This window comes from Myxine glutinosa, unplaced genomic scaffold (assembly GCF_964187855.1).
Source record: "Myxine glutinosa unplaced genomic scaffold, kmMyxGlut1.1 SCAFFOLD_1489, whole genome shotgun sequence".
NCBI classification, from domain to species: domain Eukaryota; kingdom Metazoa; phylum Chordata; class Myxini; order Myxiniformes; family Myxinidae; genus Myxine; species Myxine glutinosa.
In genome coordinates this window covers 37,501-54,310 of record NW_027617584.1, presented here as the reverse complement: position 1 = coordinate 54,310, position 16,810 = coordinate 37,501, and the positions used below count along the sequence as shown (strand labels likewise).

Here is a 16,810-nt window from a genome sequence, read left to right as displayed (position 1 = left end):
ACACATATACACATACACACACATATACACACACACACACACACACACACACCCCCCTGGAACTGTATGGAGATTCCGCTCTTGTTCTGCGAGGCTGCGTCATCGCGTTTTTTCATGACGTCATATGATTAAGCTCCTCCCTTTTCGTGCGAATCGATACATACGCCAATATTAATACATGGGACCGATATCACCACTGCTTACCTCGCACAAACACGATGACGAAGTTGGTTTCCATCCCACTCTGCTCACTTTGTTCTCCCATACTTTCCGTCTTTGTGGATTTGCAGGGAACCTATACATCTTGTACCCATTCTCCGATTTATTGCTGCATCCAAAGGCGCAACATCCCGTCATTTTGTCAGATTTTTTGATCACCAAACTTTCAGTACTAATTCGTTTTAAGCTGCGTACGGCGTTGATTGATACGCGATCGCGTGTGAAACAAAATGGCACCTGGAGTCACGTGACCCTAAATTTCTGGTCCCCCTATGTCGCTACTCTCTTTATGTAGGTACTCTACGCGTGGTATGACAGGCAGGGTCTGTCGGAAATCCCTGCCATCAGAAGAGTAATGCCTCCCATGACAGTCTGAACGTTTCGAATATCTTGCAATGTGCGGTCAACTGCCTCCAGTGCAACTCTGTGAGACATTGTGCACTCGTCCCAGACAATGAGTTGGCATTGCCAAAATACCGCTGCGACAGCCGATGACTTGGAAATGTTGCACATTGGCTGCTCCGTGTTAGTGAGGTTGTGGGGGAGCTTGAAGGTTGAATGGGCGGTCCGGCCCCCGGGGAGAAGAGTGGCAGCAATTCCGGAAGAGGCAACAGCCAGAGCAATCAGCTTTTTCTGCCTGATTTTTGACAGGAGGAGGTTCATAAGGAACGCTTTTCCAGGGCCTCCAGGTGCGTCCAGAAAGAACAATCTACCTTCAGAAGAGTGTATGCTCGCCAGCACTTGCATGTAGATCTGTCCTTGCTCCACTGTCAGTCTTGGCTCGTTTTCATTGATGTAGTTTTCCAACTCTTGTGCGTTGTATGAAGTCTCTCGGAGTACTTCCCGAGCCAGGTGATTCTGTTGTTGTCGCTGTGTTACAGGAAGGCCAATGACCTCCAGCGAATGTCCTCCAAGAGAAAGCAGTTTGTCTTCTATGAGTACTAAGGCTTCATTGTAGATCGCATCGGAGTAGTCTGCTTCAGCATGAACCTGTCTTGCCCTGTGGAGAATGTCCTCGCTGAGATCGTCACGATGGTTATTCCACAGTTGTACCGGATTGGAGAGACCGCAAGTTTGTAGCATGATGGCAAAGAGATTTCTCAACAGTGCTGGAGAGCATGAGACTGCTGCTTCTTCTGTCATCCCAGTGGCTGTCATCCTCCAGAAGGCCATGCAGGTGGCAGGCTTGGCGGAAGGTGTCGCAAACCTGGCCGTTGAACGTTCTCAGTTCTTGGAAAGAGATGGGTCCTTTGACATGATGGAGTAGAAGGCGCAGGAAGAAGCATTCGAAATTGTTTGGATGTACAGTGTAGACTCGTCCAATTGCATCTGAACGGCGAATGTCGGGATGTCCCACAACTCGTGCTCCTTGTGTACGTCTTTTCCACGTCTTACTGCCAACCACCCAGGTGGAGTACTGTGGGACTTCATTGTAGATGAGTGTTTTGGCGAATTCGTCTTGTTGACACAATTGGAAGAATGCGGTAAGTGTAGTTGAACTTGGTGGTTCTGCTGCTTTTTGCCTTGCGTTGCCTTCTGTGAAATACACTCTCTGGCCATTCTCAAGATGTACAGAAAGGTGTACAACGGTTGGGTAGCGTTCGTGGATAGGGAAATTGAGAACTCTCCAGATAGCTTCGTTACTACTGACGTAACGCCCCAGCTGATATGCCTCAATCTCGTCGTTTTTGTTCCTCTGAAGGCCGAACATCGCCATGTCCGAACCTTTGTTGACGTATTTGCACACGTATTTGATTGATTTCACTGAGTTGCAGAAATCAACATTGACATGAGCCTTGAACATTTTAGAGAGAAGTGGACAGTATGGTACAATCCATCGGTTGTCAACGTCTATGCTTCTGGTCTCGGAAATTGAAATAGATGTTTCAGATCCACCGCTTTCAGGCTTTCTCCTCCGGTAAAGTGGGTATCCATCCAGACCAGTCCGCGTTTCCTTGAGAAATGCCCTAGGATATCGCTTGGTGCATTTACCGTCCTTCATACACGGAGACGATGGATTCAGCCGGCCGCAAGGGCCATGCACCATCTGCGTTTTGACGATGTTGAACAGCTCTGGATCCTCATCCGGGTTTGGAAGTTCAGCACTGATAAAAGAGTCTACATTGGAAGCGTGGATCTTTTCTTCTAGCCACACCAGAATGTGGGCATGGGGCAGGCCTCATTTCTGCCATTCAATGGTGTACATGAAGCATCGGACAGTCCCGAAAACTTTGCCCTTCTTAATCGTCTGCATGAGTTCCTTCTGTTTCTGGTGGAATACCCTTGCGACAATGTCATGGCGATGTGTTGGCTGCTGGTTGATCATCAACTCTCGCTTAATTTCTTCCCACTTCGGATTACAGGTGAAGGTAAGGAAAAGGTCGGGGCGACCATAATTGCGTACGTATGCCATCGCATCCTGGTCCGCTCGTGCATGTATCGGGGACCTCTGGTGAATGTGGATGGCAAGATGACCAGTTGTCCCATGTTCTGAACATCTCCGTCATTGTTGACAGCATCCCTGAGGTGTGCGTACGATTCTGCCCTCAGTTGACGTTGGTGGAGCCGGATAAAGAGGAGTCTCTCACTTTCGATTTTGGCATACATGTCGACGATGAACTGGTGGAACAGATCACGGCACTGCAGGATATGATTCGTGGAATTCTTTCTGACCATGATGTGGAAGGCATAGAAGTCATTCGCAGATACTTTCTTTCCCCGGCCACCAGCTTGTTCAACTTCAAAATGATAGCCATCTTGTCCTTTCCAGAAAATCAGAGGGTACTGGAGGGCGTCATAGAATCGGTGAGTCTCCGAAATCCGCTTCGTGCTGTTGTCGCGAAGATGCAGGACGATGTCGCGATTGTTGTACTGCTCTCCTACCATGAGAACTGCAACGTCATTGTTGACTGGCTCGTTAAACCGACGTTCGTGCTCTCCATGAGGACGTTTGTCAGCTCGAATTACGACCTTGTAATCAGGTGAAGGCATTCTCTCCAATGTCGACTTGAAGCTGTTGACCAGCGCATTATTTGAGTGGAGCATATCTTGTAAGGCGAGGATTAGTTCAGAGCGTAGGTTGGGGAAGTTCTGTCCTCGTCGGGCAGCTTCTTCTCGGTGGTCACCCATAAAATAGATTTGTAAAAATTTCGGTTGCTCACCTGGTTGAGGGTGGATAGAGCCAATGAGGTGGTATACCTGGCCTTGCACCTTGAATGTAGGCATGAATCCTTGCTCAGTGACGACGCGATCTGCTCCAAACGAAGTCATTTGGAACGAAGAGTTGTAATTACGGATTTCCTTCAGGAAGTGTCTGGATTGAGTCGTAGTTGATTGAAGTAGTTCTTTCAAAGGTTCCGGTGGAGATTGGAGGGAAGGCAAAAGGACATTGCCTCCCCTGCAACACATTCCTGGTGTTTCTCCCTTCCATTTCAAGGCATGGCAAAACTGACAGGTGAACGACATGGAGCCAATATCAACGTTTGAGGAGTAGTCAGTGTTCGGATTGTAACTGAATGCAGCCTTCTCCCATGCGGGCCAGCTGCCGTCTGCCTGATGGTTGCCAGTTGTTGAGTCGTTTTTGGTGCTGTTCTTCTGTCTCCTGCTGTCTGGCCCTCGCTACACTTTGTTGATTGGCATTTAGACATGCCTCTGTCTCATCTTCTGTCTCTTGCTGTCTGGCCCTCGCTACACTTTGTTGATTGGCATTCAGACGTGCCTCTGTCTCATCTTCTGTCTCTCGCTGTCTGGCCCTCGCCACACGTTGTTGATTAGCGTTCAGACGTGCCTCTGTCTCATCTTCTGTCTCTCGCTGTCTGGCCCTCGCCAGACATTGTTGATTGGCGTTTAGACGTGCCTCTGTCTCATCTTCTGTCTCTCGCTGTCTGGCCCTCGCCAGACATTGTTGATTGGTGTTTAGACGTGCCTCTGTCTCATCTTCTGTCTCTCGCTGTCTGAATCTAGAGACACGTTCTTGATTGGCTTGTTGATGGTGAAAAGTACCTTCATCGGCTTCATGGAGTCTCCGATCAGCGATTTTCCTTGCTCGGGAGGTTGAACATGACAAATTTCTTTTCTTCGGTGCCATTGCCTTTATCACAGTCAGTCTTCCAGTCACTCACTCGTAGACAAATTCAAAATACCAAATTCTAAATACTCGTAGACAAAATACCACGTTTACACGTGGTAAGAAATGACGCAAACGCACGATTGCAACTCTGCGTCGTGTCGTGGGCGTGGCCAACGTGGCCTCATGCTCCCAGGTGATTGGCTAACTCGAGCTCGAGAGCCATAATGCGCTACATTATGGCAAAAAATATGGATCTAAAGATGAAAGAAAAAAAAACCTATGTGGTGTGAATGGCAATGTTCCTCACTCAAATGTGAAAAAACGCAATCGCGCGGCAAGGAACATCACGTGATCGCTCTGAGCGATCGATTGCAACTCTGCGTCCTGTCATGGGCATGGCCAACGTGGCCTCATGCTCCCAAGTGATTGGCTAACTCGAGCTCGAGAGAGCCATAATGCGCTACGTTATGGCAAAAAATATGGATCTGAAGATGAAAGGAAAAAAAACCTATGTGGTGTGAATGGCAATGTTCCTCGCTCAAATGTGAAAAAACGCAATCGCGCGGCAAGGAACATCACGTGATCGCTCTGAGCGATAGATTGCAACTCTGCGTCCTGTCGTGGGCGTGGCCAACGTGGCCTCATGCTCCCAGGTGATTGGCTAACTCGAGCTCGAGAGAGCCATAATGCGCTACGTTATGGCAAAAAATATGGATCTAAAGATGAAAGGGAAAAAAACCTATGTGGTGTGAATGGCAATGTTCGTCGCTGAAATGTGAAAAAAGGCAATCGCTTTTCGCTCTGAAATACGTGCGAACGCGTAACTGAGTTAATGGGGGCAAGGAACGTCACATGATCGCTCTGAGCGAATCAGCGCGCTGCTCTGCGACCGGTCAGATTCCGTGCATAATATTCCTCGCTGAAATGCGCTGAGGTAAAAATATGGTTTAAAAATATTATGAAATAAAATTTTAGGTCGGCCATGTTCTTACCAGGCTCAATGGCCATGTCTGTGCCAAATATCAAGTACGTGAGCCTCTCCGTTTAGGAGTCTATCGGTAACATTACACACACACACACACACACACACACACACACACACACACACACACACACACACACACACACACAAACTGTGTTTTATATATATAGATGACTGGAGCTTTCAACAGTAAAAAAAAAATAATACTCCACACACCGAGAGGGAGGGAACTCTGCTCGTATTATTGAAACGTTCATTTCATACTTTTATTGTTACTTTTACTTTTCATTCTAATTCTTTAAATCTACAAACATGCAAAACGTCTCCAGCTCTCACCCTCCCCAAAATGCAGTGGTCCAAAATGTACAAAGCTTGGCAGGGAGCTCCTCCTTCTGACTCTTCATTTGGTTATCTTTCTTTCCCTCTTCTTCATACTCTGTAGCCACTGGTAACACAATAAATTTTTTGGGGGAAGTTGTCACCAGAGGATCAAGTAAAACTGAAAATGACAGCCCTGACAGAATTTGCTCGAGTACCACGATAGTACGTTTACATGGAGATCCCCATGCTGTTAAGCAGTGCCATTTGCCTCTTTCCGTTGGAATGCTTGCTTGGGCACTTTTAACCATGCAAGCTGTTTGGTAAGTGGTAAAAGCAAGCTTCTTGCTGCCAGAACATATCCCAGCTTTCATGGATGGGGTTGCTTCCTGCCAATCATGGCATTTCAATCTAGCACAGTATTTAGCCAGATGAGAGATTTGCTGACTAATCAATGGTGTCTCATAATGGCATTAGACATAACAATGTGTTCTCGCATGTCTATGATGCAGTATTTTAGCAGTTATAATTACAAAATTACATTAAAAAGTAAACTTTTAGCTTGAGATGTAAAAAGGTTTAATAAAAAAACGAAGAATTACCAAATTATCCGATTTTCCACTTTATCTCACGATGTATGAATGAATGAATGAATTCAGCAGCATATATTGGACATTGTAAGATATTTCATCGCCAATAGTGACCCCATAACCACAAGCTGATATCACACGTGTGTTTCACAACCAATAGTGGACAAGACATAGCTGCCTCTGCATAAATTACGTGGAAATTCACTAAAGTTACATTTGCCGCTTAATTTTACATTTCTTTCATGTAAAATAAATGCAAAGGGGAAAACTTGGCAATCAACTAGAAATTCTCCAAAAATTGAAATGTATGTTTCGCTTTAAATCATGAATGTGATTATGTTCAAGTATGTTAAATAAGGGTTAAAAGTTTTCTTAAAATATAGTTTCCTTTTCTTCAAACAAAGAAAGTTCAGCCTGACTTCACAAGAACCAGAGTTAAGAAAAGTTATAAATGACACAAAAATGTAGCTGTGAATTACAAAAGATTCCTTTGCTTTTGTGAAAAGAATAATATTTGACAATAACAGAGTACAAAAAAATATTATTCTTTAACTTGAATGAAAAAAGCAAAATGTCTTGCATGAAATGAATTACACAAAACAGTCTACCTTTGCCGATCTTTCATAAGCTTCAAAGTCTCTGTAGAAGAAAAATAACCGTTTTGTACTTATTGCTGTTCCGTAAATCGTGTTTTCTGTTTGTGCTAGCATTGAAATCATTTCATGAGCCTGGGGACTTTGCACCACTCCTGCCTGCAAGGTCTGCTAGGCAAAGACTTACCGAATGTTTATGCTTTCTTTACGAACTACATAGGCGGAATAAACTGATGGTGCATTAAATCGCCAAATTGATCAGACATTTCTAGTGGGAAATATATTAGTCAAAAGAGCAGGCCTTGTAATCCCTGGTTTATTATTCTAATAAAGGTATAATAAACAGAAATTAACATGAATGAAAATGTTGGTCTGGCCTTCACAGCAAGTGGGTCGGGTCAGTTAATACACAGCAATGAGGTATTCAATTTCCAGTGAGTCAATCAACAGAAGTGGAATCAAATATGAATCTGGACCCAGCTAAAAGAAACAATGCACAGCTAAAAGAAAAAAAAGCACAGCTAAAAGAAACAATGCACAAACAATGCACAGCTAAAAGAAACAATGCACAGCTAAAACAAACAATGCACAATGCACAGCTAAAACAAACAATGCACAGCTAAAACAAATAATGCACAACTAAGACAAACAATGCATAAACAATGCAGAGCTAAAACACACAGCTAAAACAAACAATGCACAGGTAAAACAAACAATGCACAGGTAAAACAAACAATGCACAGCTAAAGCAAACAACACACAGCTAAAGCAAACAACACACAGCTAAAGCAAACAATGAACAGCTAAAACAAACAACACACAGCTAAAACAAACAACACACAGCTAAAACAAACAATGCACAGCTAAAAAAAAAAACACAGGTAAAACAAACAATGCATAAACAATGCACAGCTAAAACAAACAACACACAACTAAAACAAACAACACACAGCTAAAACAAACAATGTAAAGCTAAAAGAAACAATGCAGAGCGAAAACAAACCATGCACAGCTGAAACAAACAATGCATAAACAATGCACAGCTAAAACAAAGAATGCACGGCTAAAACAAACAATGCATAAACAATGCACAGGTAAAACAAACAACACACAGCTAAAACAAACAATGCACAGCTAAAATAAACAATGCACAGCTAAAACAAAATGCACAGCTGAAACAAAATGCACAGCTAAAACAAACAACACAGATTAAACAAACAATGCATGAACAATGCACAGCTAAAACAAACAACACACAGCTAAAACAAGCAATGCACAGCTAAAACAAACAACACACAGCTAAAACAAACAATGCACAGCTATAACAAACAATGCACAGCTAAAACAAACACTGCATAAACAATGCACAGCTAAAACAAACAACACACAGATAAAACAAACAACACACAACTAAAACAAACAATGTGCAGCTAAATCAATCAATCCCCTGTGAAAACAAGAAACACACAGCTAAAACAAACAATGCACAATGCACAGCTAAAACAAACAATGCACAGCTAAAACAAATAATGCACAACTAAGACAAACAATGCATAAACAATGCAGAGCTAAAACAAACAATGCACAGGTAAAACAAACAATGCACAGGTAAAACAAACAATGCACAGGTAAAACAAACAATGCACAGGTAAAACAAACAATGCACAGCTAAAGCAAACAAGACACAGCTAAAGCAAACAATGCACAGCTAAAACAAACAATGCACAGCTAAAACAAACAACACACAGCTAAAACAAACAATGCACAGCTAAAAAAAACAACACAGGTAAAACAAACAATGCATAAACAATGCACAGCTAAAACAAACAACACACAACTAAAACAAAACACACAGCTAAAACAAACAATGCACAGCTAAAACAAACTGCACAGCTAAAATAAACAATGCAGAGCTAAAACAAATAATGCACAGCTGAAACAAGCAACGCATAAACAATGCACAGCTAAAACAAAGAATGCACGGCTAAAACAAATAATGCATAAACAATGCACAGGTAAAACAAACAACACACAGCTAAAACAAACAATGCACAGCTAAAATAAACAATGCACAGCTAAAACAAAATGCACAGCTAAAACAAAATGCACAGCTAAAACAAACAACACAGATTAAACAAACAATGCATAAACAATGCACAGCTAAAACAAACAACACACAGCTAAAACAAACAATGCACAGCTAAAAGAAAATGCACAGCTAAAGCAAACAACACACAGCTAAAACAAACAATGCACAGCAAAAACAAACAACACACAGCCAAAACAAACAATGCACAGCTAAAAGAAACAATGCACAGCTAAAGCAAACAACACACAGCTAAAACAAACAATGCACAGCAAAAACAAACAACACACAGCTAAAACAAACACTGCATAAACAATGCACAGCTAAAACAAACAACACACAGATAAAACAAACAACACACAGCTAAAACAAACAATGTGCAGCTAAATCAAACAAGGCATAGTGAAAACATGCAACACACAGCTAAAACAAGCAATGCACAGCTAAAACAAACAATGCACAGCTACAACAAATACCACACAGATAAACAAACAACAAACAGCTAAAACAAACAAAGCACAGCTAAAACAAACAATGCACAGCTAAAACAAACAATACACAGCTAAAAGAAAAAATGCACAATCAATGCACAGCTAAAACAAACAATGCACAGCTAAAACAAATAATGCACAGCTAAAACAAACAATGAACAGCTAAAAAAAAATGCACAGCTAAAACAAACAATGCACAGCTAAAACAAACAACACAGAGCTAAAACAAACAATGCTTAAACAATGCACAGCTAAAACAAACAACACACAACTAAAACAAACAACACACAGCTAAAACAAACAATGCATAGCTAAAACAAACAATGTACAGCTAAAACAAATAATGCACAGCAAAAAAAAAAAACACACACAACTAAAACAAACAACACACAGCTAAAACAAACAACACACAGCTAAAACAAACAACACACAGCTAAAACAAATAATGCACAGCGAAAAAAAACAACACACAGGTAAGACAAATAATGTACAGGTAAAACAAACAACACACAGCTAAAACAAACAACGCACAGCTAAAACAAACAACGCACAGCTAAAACAAACAATGCACAGGTAAAACAAACAATGCACAGCTAAAACAAACAATGCACAGCTAAAAACAAACAACACACAGGTAAAACAAACAATGCACAAACAATGCACAGCTAAAACAAACAATGCACAGCTAAAACAAACAATGTGCAGCTAAAACAAACAATGCACAGCTAAAACAAACAATGCACAAACAATGCACAGCTAAAGCAAACAATGCACAGCTAAAACAATGCACAGCTAAAACAAAGAATGCACAGCTAAAACAAACAATGCACAGCTAAAACAAAATGCACAGCAAAAAAGAAAATGCACAGGTAAAACAAACAATGCACAGGTAAAACAAACAATGCACAGCAAAAACAAAGAATGCACAACCAATGCACAGCTAAATCAAACAATGCGCAGACAATGCACAAACAATGCACAGCTAAATCAAACAATGCACAAACAATGCACATCTAAAACAAACAATGCACAGCTAAAACAAACAATGCACATCTAAAACAAACAATGCACAGCTAAAACAAACAATGCACATCTAAAACAAAATGCACAGCTAAAACAAACAATGCACAAACAATGCACATCTAAAACAAACAATGCACAGCTAAAACAAACAATGCACAATGAAGCTTGAAGGACAGATGCACACTGTCAGTGTATGGTGCTATATTGCTATCTAGTTTGCAAACATCACATACATGGTAAGGTATCCTTCATCGAGTGTGGATTGAATAAATCAATGAACTTTGTCATCAAGGAAATTACAACAAGCGTTACGCCTAGGTCCCCCGTCGGTGAAGTGATGCGAGTTGACAAAGTGGAAGACGCAAGGCGGCCATCTTGGATTTTGACGTGGCGACCCAATTTTCAACAGCGTTCTCCCTTATGCGTAGATACACCCACACACCAGATTAGAAGTTAGTAGTTCGTTTATTTTTCGAGATATTTCGCTCACAAGGTTCAGACATATATATGGTGGCGGCCATCTTGGATTTTGACGTGGCGACCCAATTTTCAATAGCGTTCTTCCTTATGCGTTCTCCCTTTCGGTGGATGTGTGGAGTGTCGTTGAGAGAGAGGAAGACAAATGATGAATTGCGAAAGATGATGGGAATAGAGCCTGTGATTGATGCTGTGAGGAGGAACAGGTTGAGATGGTTTGGTCATGTGGTGAGGAAGGATGAAAGTGACTGGTTGAGAAGAGTGATGGAAATGAATGTAGAAGGAAGTAGAGGACGGGGAAGACCGAGAAAGACTTGGCTAAAGATGGTGGAAGAAGAAATGCGGGCAAGGGGGTTAACAAGGGGAGATGCAGAAAATAGGGCAAAATGGAGAAGATTGTCATGGGGACAGCAAGGCTAACCCCCGCTCTAGTAGGGAAAATGGCCTTAAAATGCATGTTGTTGTTGTTGTTGTTGTCTCCCTTATGCGTAGATACACCCACACACCAGATTAGAAGTTAGTAGTTTGTTTATTTTTCAAGATATTTCGCTCACAAGGTTCAGACATATATATGGTGGCGGCCATCTTGGATTTTCACGTGGCGACCCAATTTTCAAAGCATTCTTCCTTATGCCTAGATACACCCACACACCAGATTATATGTTGGTACTTCGCTTATTTTTCAAGATATTCCGCTCACAAGGTTCAGACATACATGGCGGCGGCCATCATGGATTTTGACGTGGGGTTGCACCCACACACCAAATTAGAATTCGGTCCTTCGCTTACGCACGCACGCACGCCCGGACGGATGCACGCACGGACGGACGCACGCACGCACGGACGGAGGGGAAAACCATAGTCCCCCTTTCGCTCCGCGGTGCGACGGGGGACAATAAAAACGTTTAGTGCAGCAGATCTGTAAATTATAATCAGAATCACAATACTTAAATGGGCACCAATGAGCCGAACCTAGTTCGGCTGAAAAATTAAACGTTAGTTTTAGAAAGAAACATTGTCCACTTTGACCAATGCAGCTGATGTTAAGCAGACAATGTTCCTAATGACGTTTTGTCCATGTTAAACAGTGTTCGGCGTTTGTCTGCATTAAGCGGAAAACGGTTTTAGCCATACCGATCTTCACTCAATGAAAACGATATTTTCTGGACGCGATCATGTTAACATTTTCTCTTATCAGAGGCAACCATATGAAAACATATTATGAGTTCAATTCATCTCCTTATCATTCAAATGCCTCATGGTAGATCAATAGCTTTGAGGGTCATCTCCCCCTTTTCACAAACTCTAACGTGCCTCTGACAGGTGTCAAGAAGATTTGTTGCAGGTGCACTTAGTCAGCTATTCATGCTCAGATGTGTTTCTAAAAACCCTTGTGTAAATCGAAAAAGTGTAAATCGAAAGCAGTTTTCACATTTGAATAATGTTATAAATTGAGGATGCATTTCTGTGCGGTAATTTTCGCTCATCCTAACATAACCAAACTAAATACAGTACTCTTCATTTTGTGTGCAGCCTGTGGCTGCTGGTTTGCATCATTGCTGGAAGTGAGGCTGTGCCGCTGATGCAGTACCCCTTGCAGGATAGGGCAGGAGTTTGGAAGTTTGCCATGGTGCCAGGGAATACTCGCCTACTATTCGCGAAGGTCACCATGGGATCTTTAACGTCCACAGACTAATGCTTAACGTCCATCTGATGGATGGCACACACATTGATGAATCACCCTGCCTGTGAAGCATCAGGATGATCTTTTATAGCTGGGTCAAGCTTCAAATCAAGGCTGGACTGCTTAGATGCAAGTGTGCATACCTCTATTCCATCTTGCCAGCACAATACAGTACTAAAGACATAACAATTAAATGAATGAATCCAGAACATAGTTATCTGACGATGCCTAGCTGGTTTCATGCCTTACTGGTGGGTTTCCTTTACCTGATGTTGCCCTGGGCATGTGGAGCAGTACATGCACCGTGAACCTATTTGGTGGAATGTGCAGCATGGGAGAGCAGCATAGATGTTGTGGTACGGCTTGACGAAATTACATCGAATTGAAAAACGTAAACGTGAATATTACAAAGTGTAAATAGAAAAGTGTTCAGTACATTGTCAATGGCGTTAAGTTGAAAAAGCATAAATATAAATAGGCGCAAATAGAGGAATACCTGTATCTATTTGCCACAGCCCTGTCACATGGCTGAAAGTCTGAATTAAAAAAATAAGTAATGTAGAAGTCATCAAGGGTTGCTTTACATATTGTGATAGTCGTTCATTAAATGCTTCCACACATCTTTTGTATGCAGCACATGGCTGTGGGGTAGCATCGTTGGCTGAAGGTGTGGCTGTGTCGCTGATGTAGCCCTCTGTAGGTTAGCGCAGGAATTTTGAATTTGATCATGGTGTTGGTGATGGCTTTCCTGCTCGTTGCTAAGGACACCATGGGAAATTTGACCACCACCAACTAATGCCTGCAGTTGATCAGCCCAGTTTTCATCCATCTGAGGGATGGCGCGCACATTGATGAATTAACCCACCAGTGAAACAATGAGGTTACAGTTTATACTCGTACTTATAGCTGGGTTGGGATTCAAACACAGGGTAGACAGCTTAGAGGTGAGTATACCATTATACTAACCTCTAGACTACCCTGACAGCCCTTATTTCACCCTTAAGGGGTTGAATGTAACTTCAACACTGAAACAGCATGTGAATTGACAACTATCATGTACTGTATATAAAATATGATTTTATTTTTAAAATCATAGATTTCTTGAGGGTATGGTTGTTATTGATATTTTGGAGGTAGGGAGTAGGGTTTTGATGGATGGAGAAAGATATATTTTCCCATCATAGTTTCTCCCCATTTTTCAATTAATTTCCGACCCTTTTTTGTTTTGGGTTTCCTGAATTCCTGCTTCCCAAATTACTGATCCTGCATTACCAATTAAGAATAAACCCGACAATATAACTCCAATGGCATCCAGAAAAGGAATAAGAATACAATATTATTCAAACTTAATTAAAGTCATGCTTTCCGGGTGCGGCTATAACTATAATCCGATTAATCTGTGGTTGAGTTTTTGCTGATACATCTACAGCAGCTCTACAACAAGGCCAGACTTGCTGCTCACTTTATCATCCAATTTGTGTATTTTTCCATCTTGCTTGAACAATGCCATCTAGTTTTCTCATGGCGCAGTTCTGTTGGTGCAACAATGCCATAGACACTGTTAGCAACGCATATTCCTTGGAAAAAGGCATTCGCCGTAAGCATCCACACATATTGCTTAAGATTCATAACACATTTTATTTCTGCTGTTTATTCACTTGTTCAGGTACTCCAAATGACAAATTGTTCTTAATTTTTTGGAGAGGTCTCCCATTTGCACAACAACAAAGCTAAGAATGTATTTTCTAAAAATAAGGATGTACAGAAATTCAGTATTGCATCACTCATTCTGGCATTGGCAAACTCCATAAAAACAATTACACACACCAATTTGAAATAACAATAACTATGAGATGGAACATTTTGGCAAAATTATACTGAATGGCTTCCTCTCCACTCATGACTGCTGCCTTAAATTGTGCAATGATTACATGGCAGTGAATGTTTTGTTAATAGTTAGGTAATACTCTCTAAAAAGAGTAGAAAAAAAATTCAAACCAGATGCAGGCTTTTCGTTATTGCACTATTATTCCAATGCTGATTGACCGAGAACATTGGAACTTGTTTGCAAACTTTTCCGAGTGCTCTGTAATCAGGAGGAAACATCATAAAGCATACCATCCTTTCCAGGGGTTCTTTGAAGTTTCAACTCAACTACCAATTGGTTAGTATTCATTTGTAGATGTCAAATATCCTAACTTGCGTTAAATCATTATATTTGTGCTGGTACCCTGCATATTCCCAAGTTGCTAACACGGACTTCTGCTGAAAGGGTGATGGAAAACCACTAATCATATATCTTTCTCAGTCAACTGCTTTCTTATTAATCAGATAATATATCTGTGATACATTCCAAACATATTCATCAGCATTACGCAGATAATTGTCTTAACTCTGCACCCCACTTTTTGTTCAATGCAGTAATCCCAGACGAGATACAAATTTTATTAGTTCAGATTGAGTGGAGAGGTGAGAAGAGAGAAGGCAGTTATAGAGGCATTTTAATATTGCTTTTATTTTACATATCAAACAGATGCTGCTATTATTGTCATATCCCCCATCATGGCACTCTATGCCGGATTACCACATAAGCTAACTCATATATGGCCTATGGCCCAAATGTTATGGGTAGAAATTATGGGGACAAGGAAAAAACAATTATATATACTAGCAACGGTACCCGCCCTATGGGCGGGGCTTCAATTGGGAGGCCCAAATGAAAAGGCAAAATATCAGAAATTGAAGGATTTTATTTTATTTTAAACGATTCATATAAACATCCGTTGAATCATATCACACGCAAATCATCAAAATCTAAACAGTACATGGCGCCCATTTTGAAAAACGATTGAATTCTGCAAAACGGAAGCGGCCGCTACACGTCTTTCTCAGTCGCACATTTATGTGTGAAGAGTGCACGCCCAATCTGTAACACGGAAGCGGCCACTACACCTGTTTCTCAGTCGCTTTGCACACGCTGCCATGTTACTTCGGAGCCGCACGTTTATATAGGAAGAGTTCGTCAGGAGTCGATCTACTCTCTCCTGGTATGTAGAATAAACAGTATTTGTAGAATTTCAACAAAAGCCACATCACTGTTCATTTCGGTAAATATTATTCCATCGTGTTTGTAAAAACTGGAAAATTGCAAAATTGGCGAACTTGGAAAAACAATATAGCCTATTTTACTCCGAGGGCCCCAGGAATCAGCACCCAAAATATCGTTGCGATCGATTGAGCCGTTTTTGCGGTACCTTTGAACGGACGGATGGACATTTGGTGAATTATAGTAAGATATATGTTTGTATATATTGTTACGGACACGACTTAGATGTTGCTTGACCGAGCGGAATGGCCGCCGTGTTCGCACAAGTTACCCGATTACACTCGAACGTTGGCCGAATCGCGCTATGCTAAATCAATGAAGGAAAGGACACAACGGCTGGGATTAAGGCAGCGACACAAGGGGTACAGTTCTCAAGACCTCCGGAGGAGGATATAATATTGGTTATGCAGAACGGTTAGATTACACGGCAAGAGGTAAAGCACAGCAAGATGGGCACTTAGACACAGTCTTATCTTATTCCCGACAGACCACAGACAAACGGGACAAGACTGACTCACACAGGGATTGATGGCAAGGAAGGGCAGGCAGTCGATAGCTCAAGGTGCACCTTGGCTCAGGGGCAGAATCGACCCGGTCCGGTCCAGAGATGCGGGTAGGTATCGTCGCGCTGGAGGTGGCGTCCATTTCTCTCCAAGCTGAGGCGCATCTGACGTCACCTCCGTCTTTCTGCGCATGTCCAGCGGGGAGTGACACGCCCTCGGCTCGTTAGCTCCGCCCCAGATGGAATCGGTCCGCCGCTTCTTATTGGGTGCGGGGGGTTACCGGGCTCCGCCCTTGACGAGGAGCTGACAGTGAGCCCCTGCGTGGTAACCCCGTCGGAGCACATGTTCAATGGCGGCTAACCAAGCCGGAGTGAGGACGCACACTCGCCGCGCCGCCGCCGCCGCTGTTGTTGTTGTTGGTGTTGTTGTTCCATGAGGAAGAGATGCGGGGAGGTATTGGGAGGTCCTAAACTTACTAACGGTGCCATACAATCACATTCTGGTGCAACGAAGAGTCAGAATTAATGGAAACGAGTCCTTAACTGACATAGACTAAGAATAACTAGCAAGATGTCCTATAGTTGTCTACGTGAGATGCGGTGAACCTGGGCACGACATTTAATGGGGGAAAAAGGGGAAGGTCGGGGCTACAGAGTGTTGTTTACAGAC

The 16,810-nt window shown here is 42.2% G+C and overlaps 1 pseudogene; it reads right to left on the bottom strand.

Moving 5' to 3' along the window:
* Nucleotides 1-519: 519 nt before the first annotated feature.
* On the bottom strand, nt 520-2,942 carry LOC144889182 (uncharacterized; annotated as a pseudogene).
* Between the last annotated feature and the right edge of the window lie 13,868 nt (nt 2,943-16,810).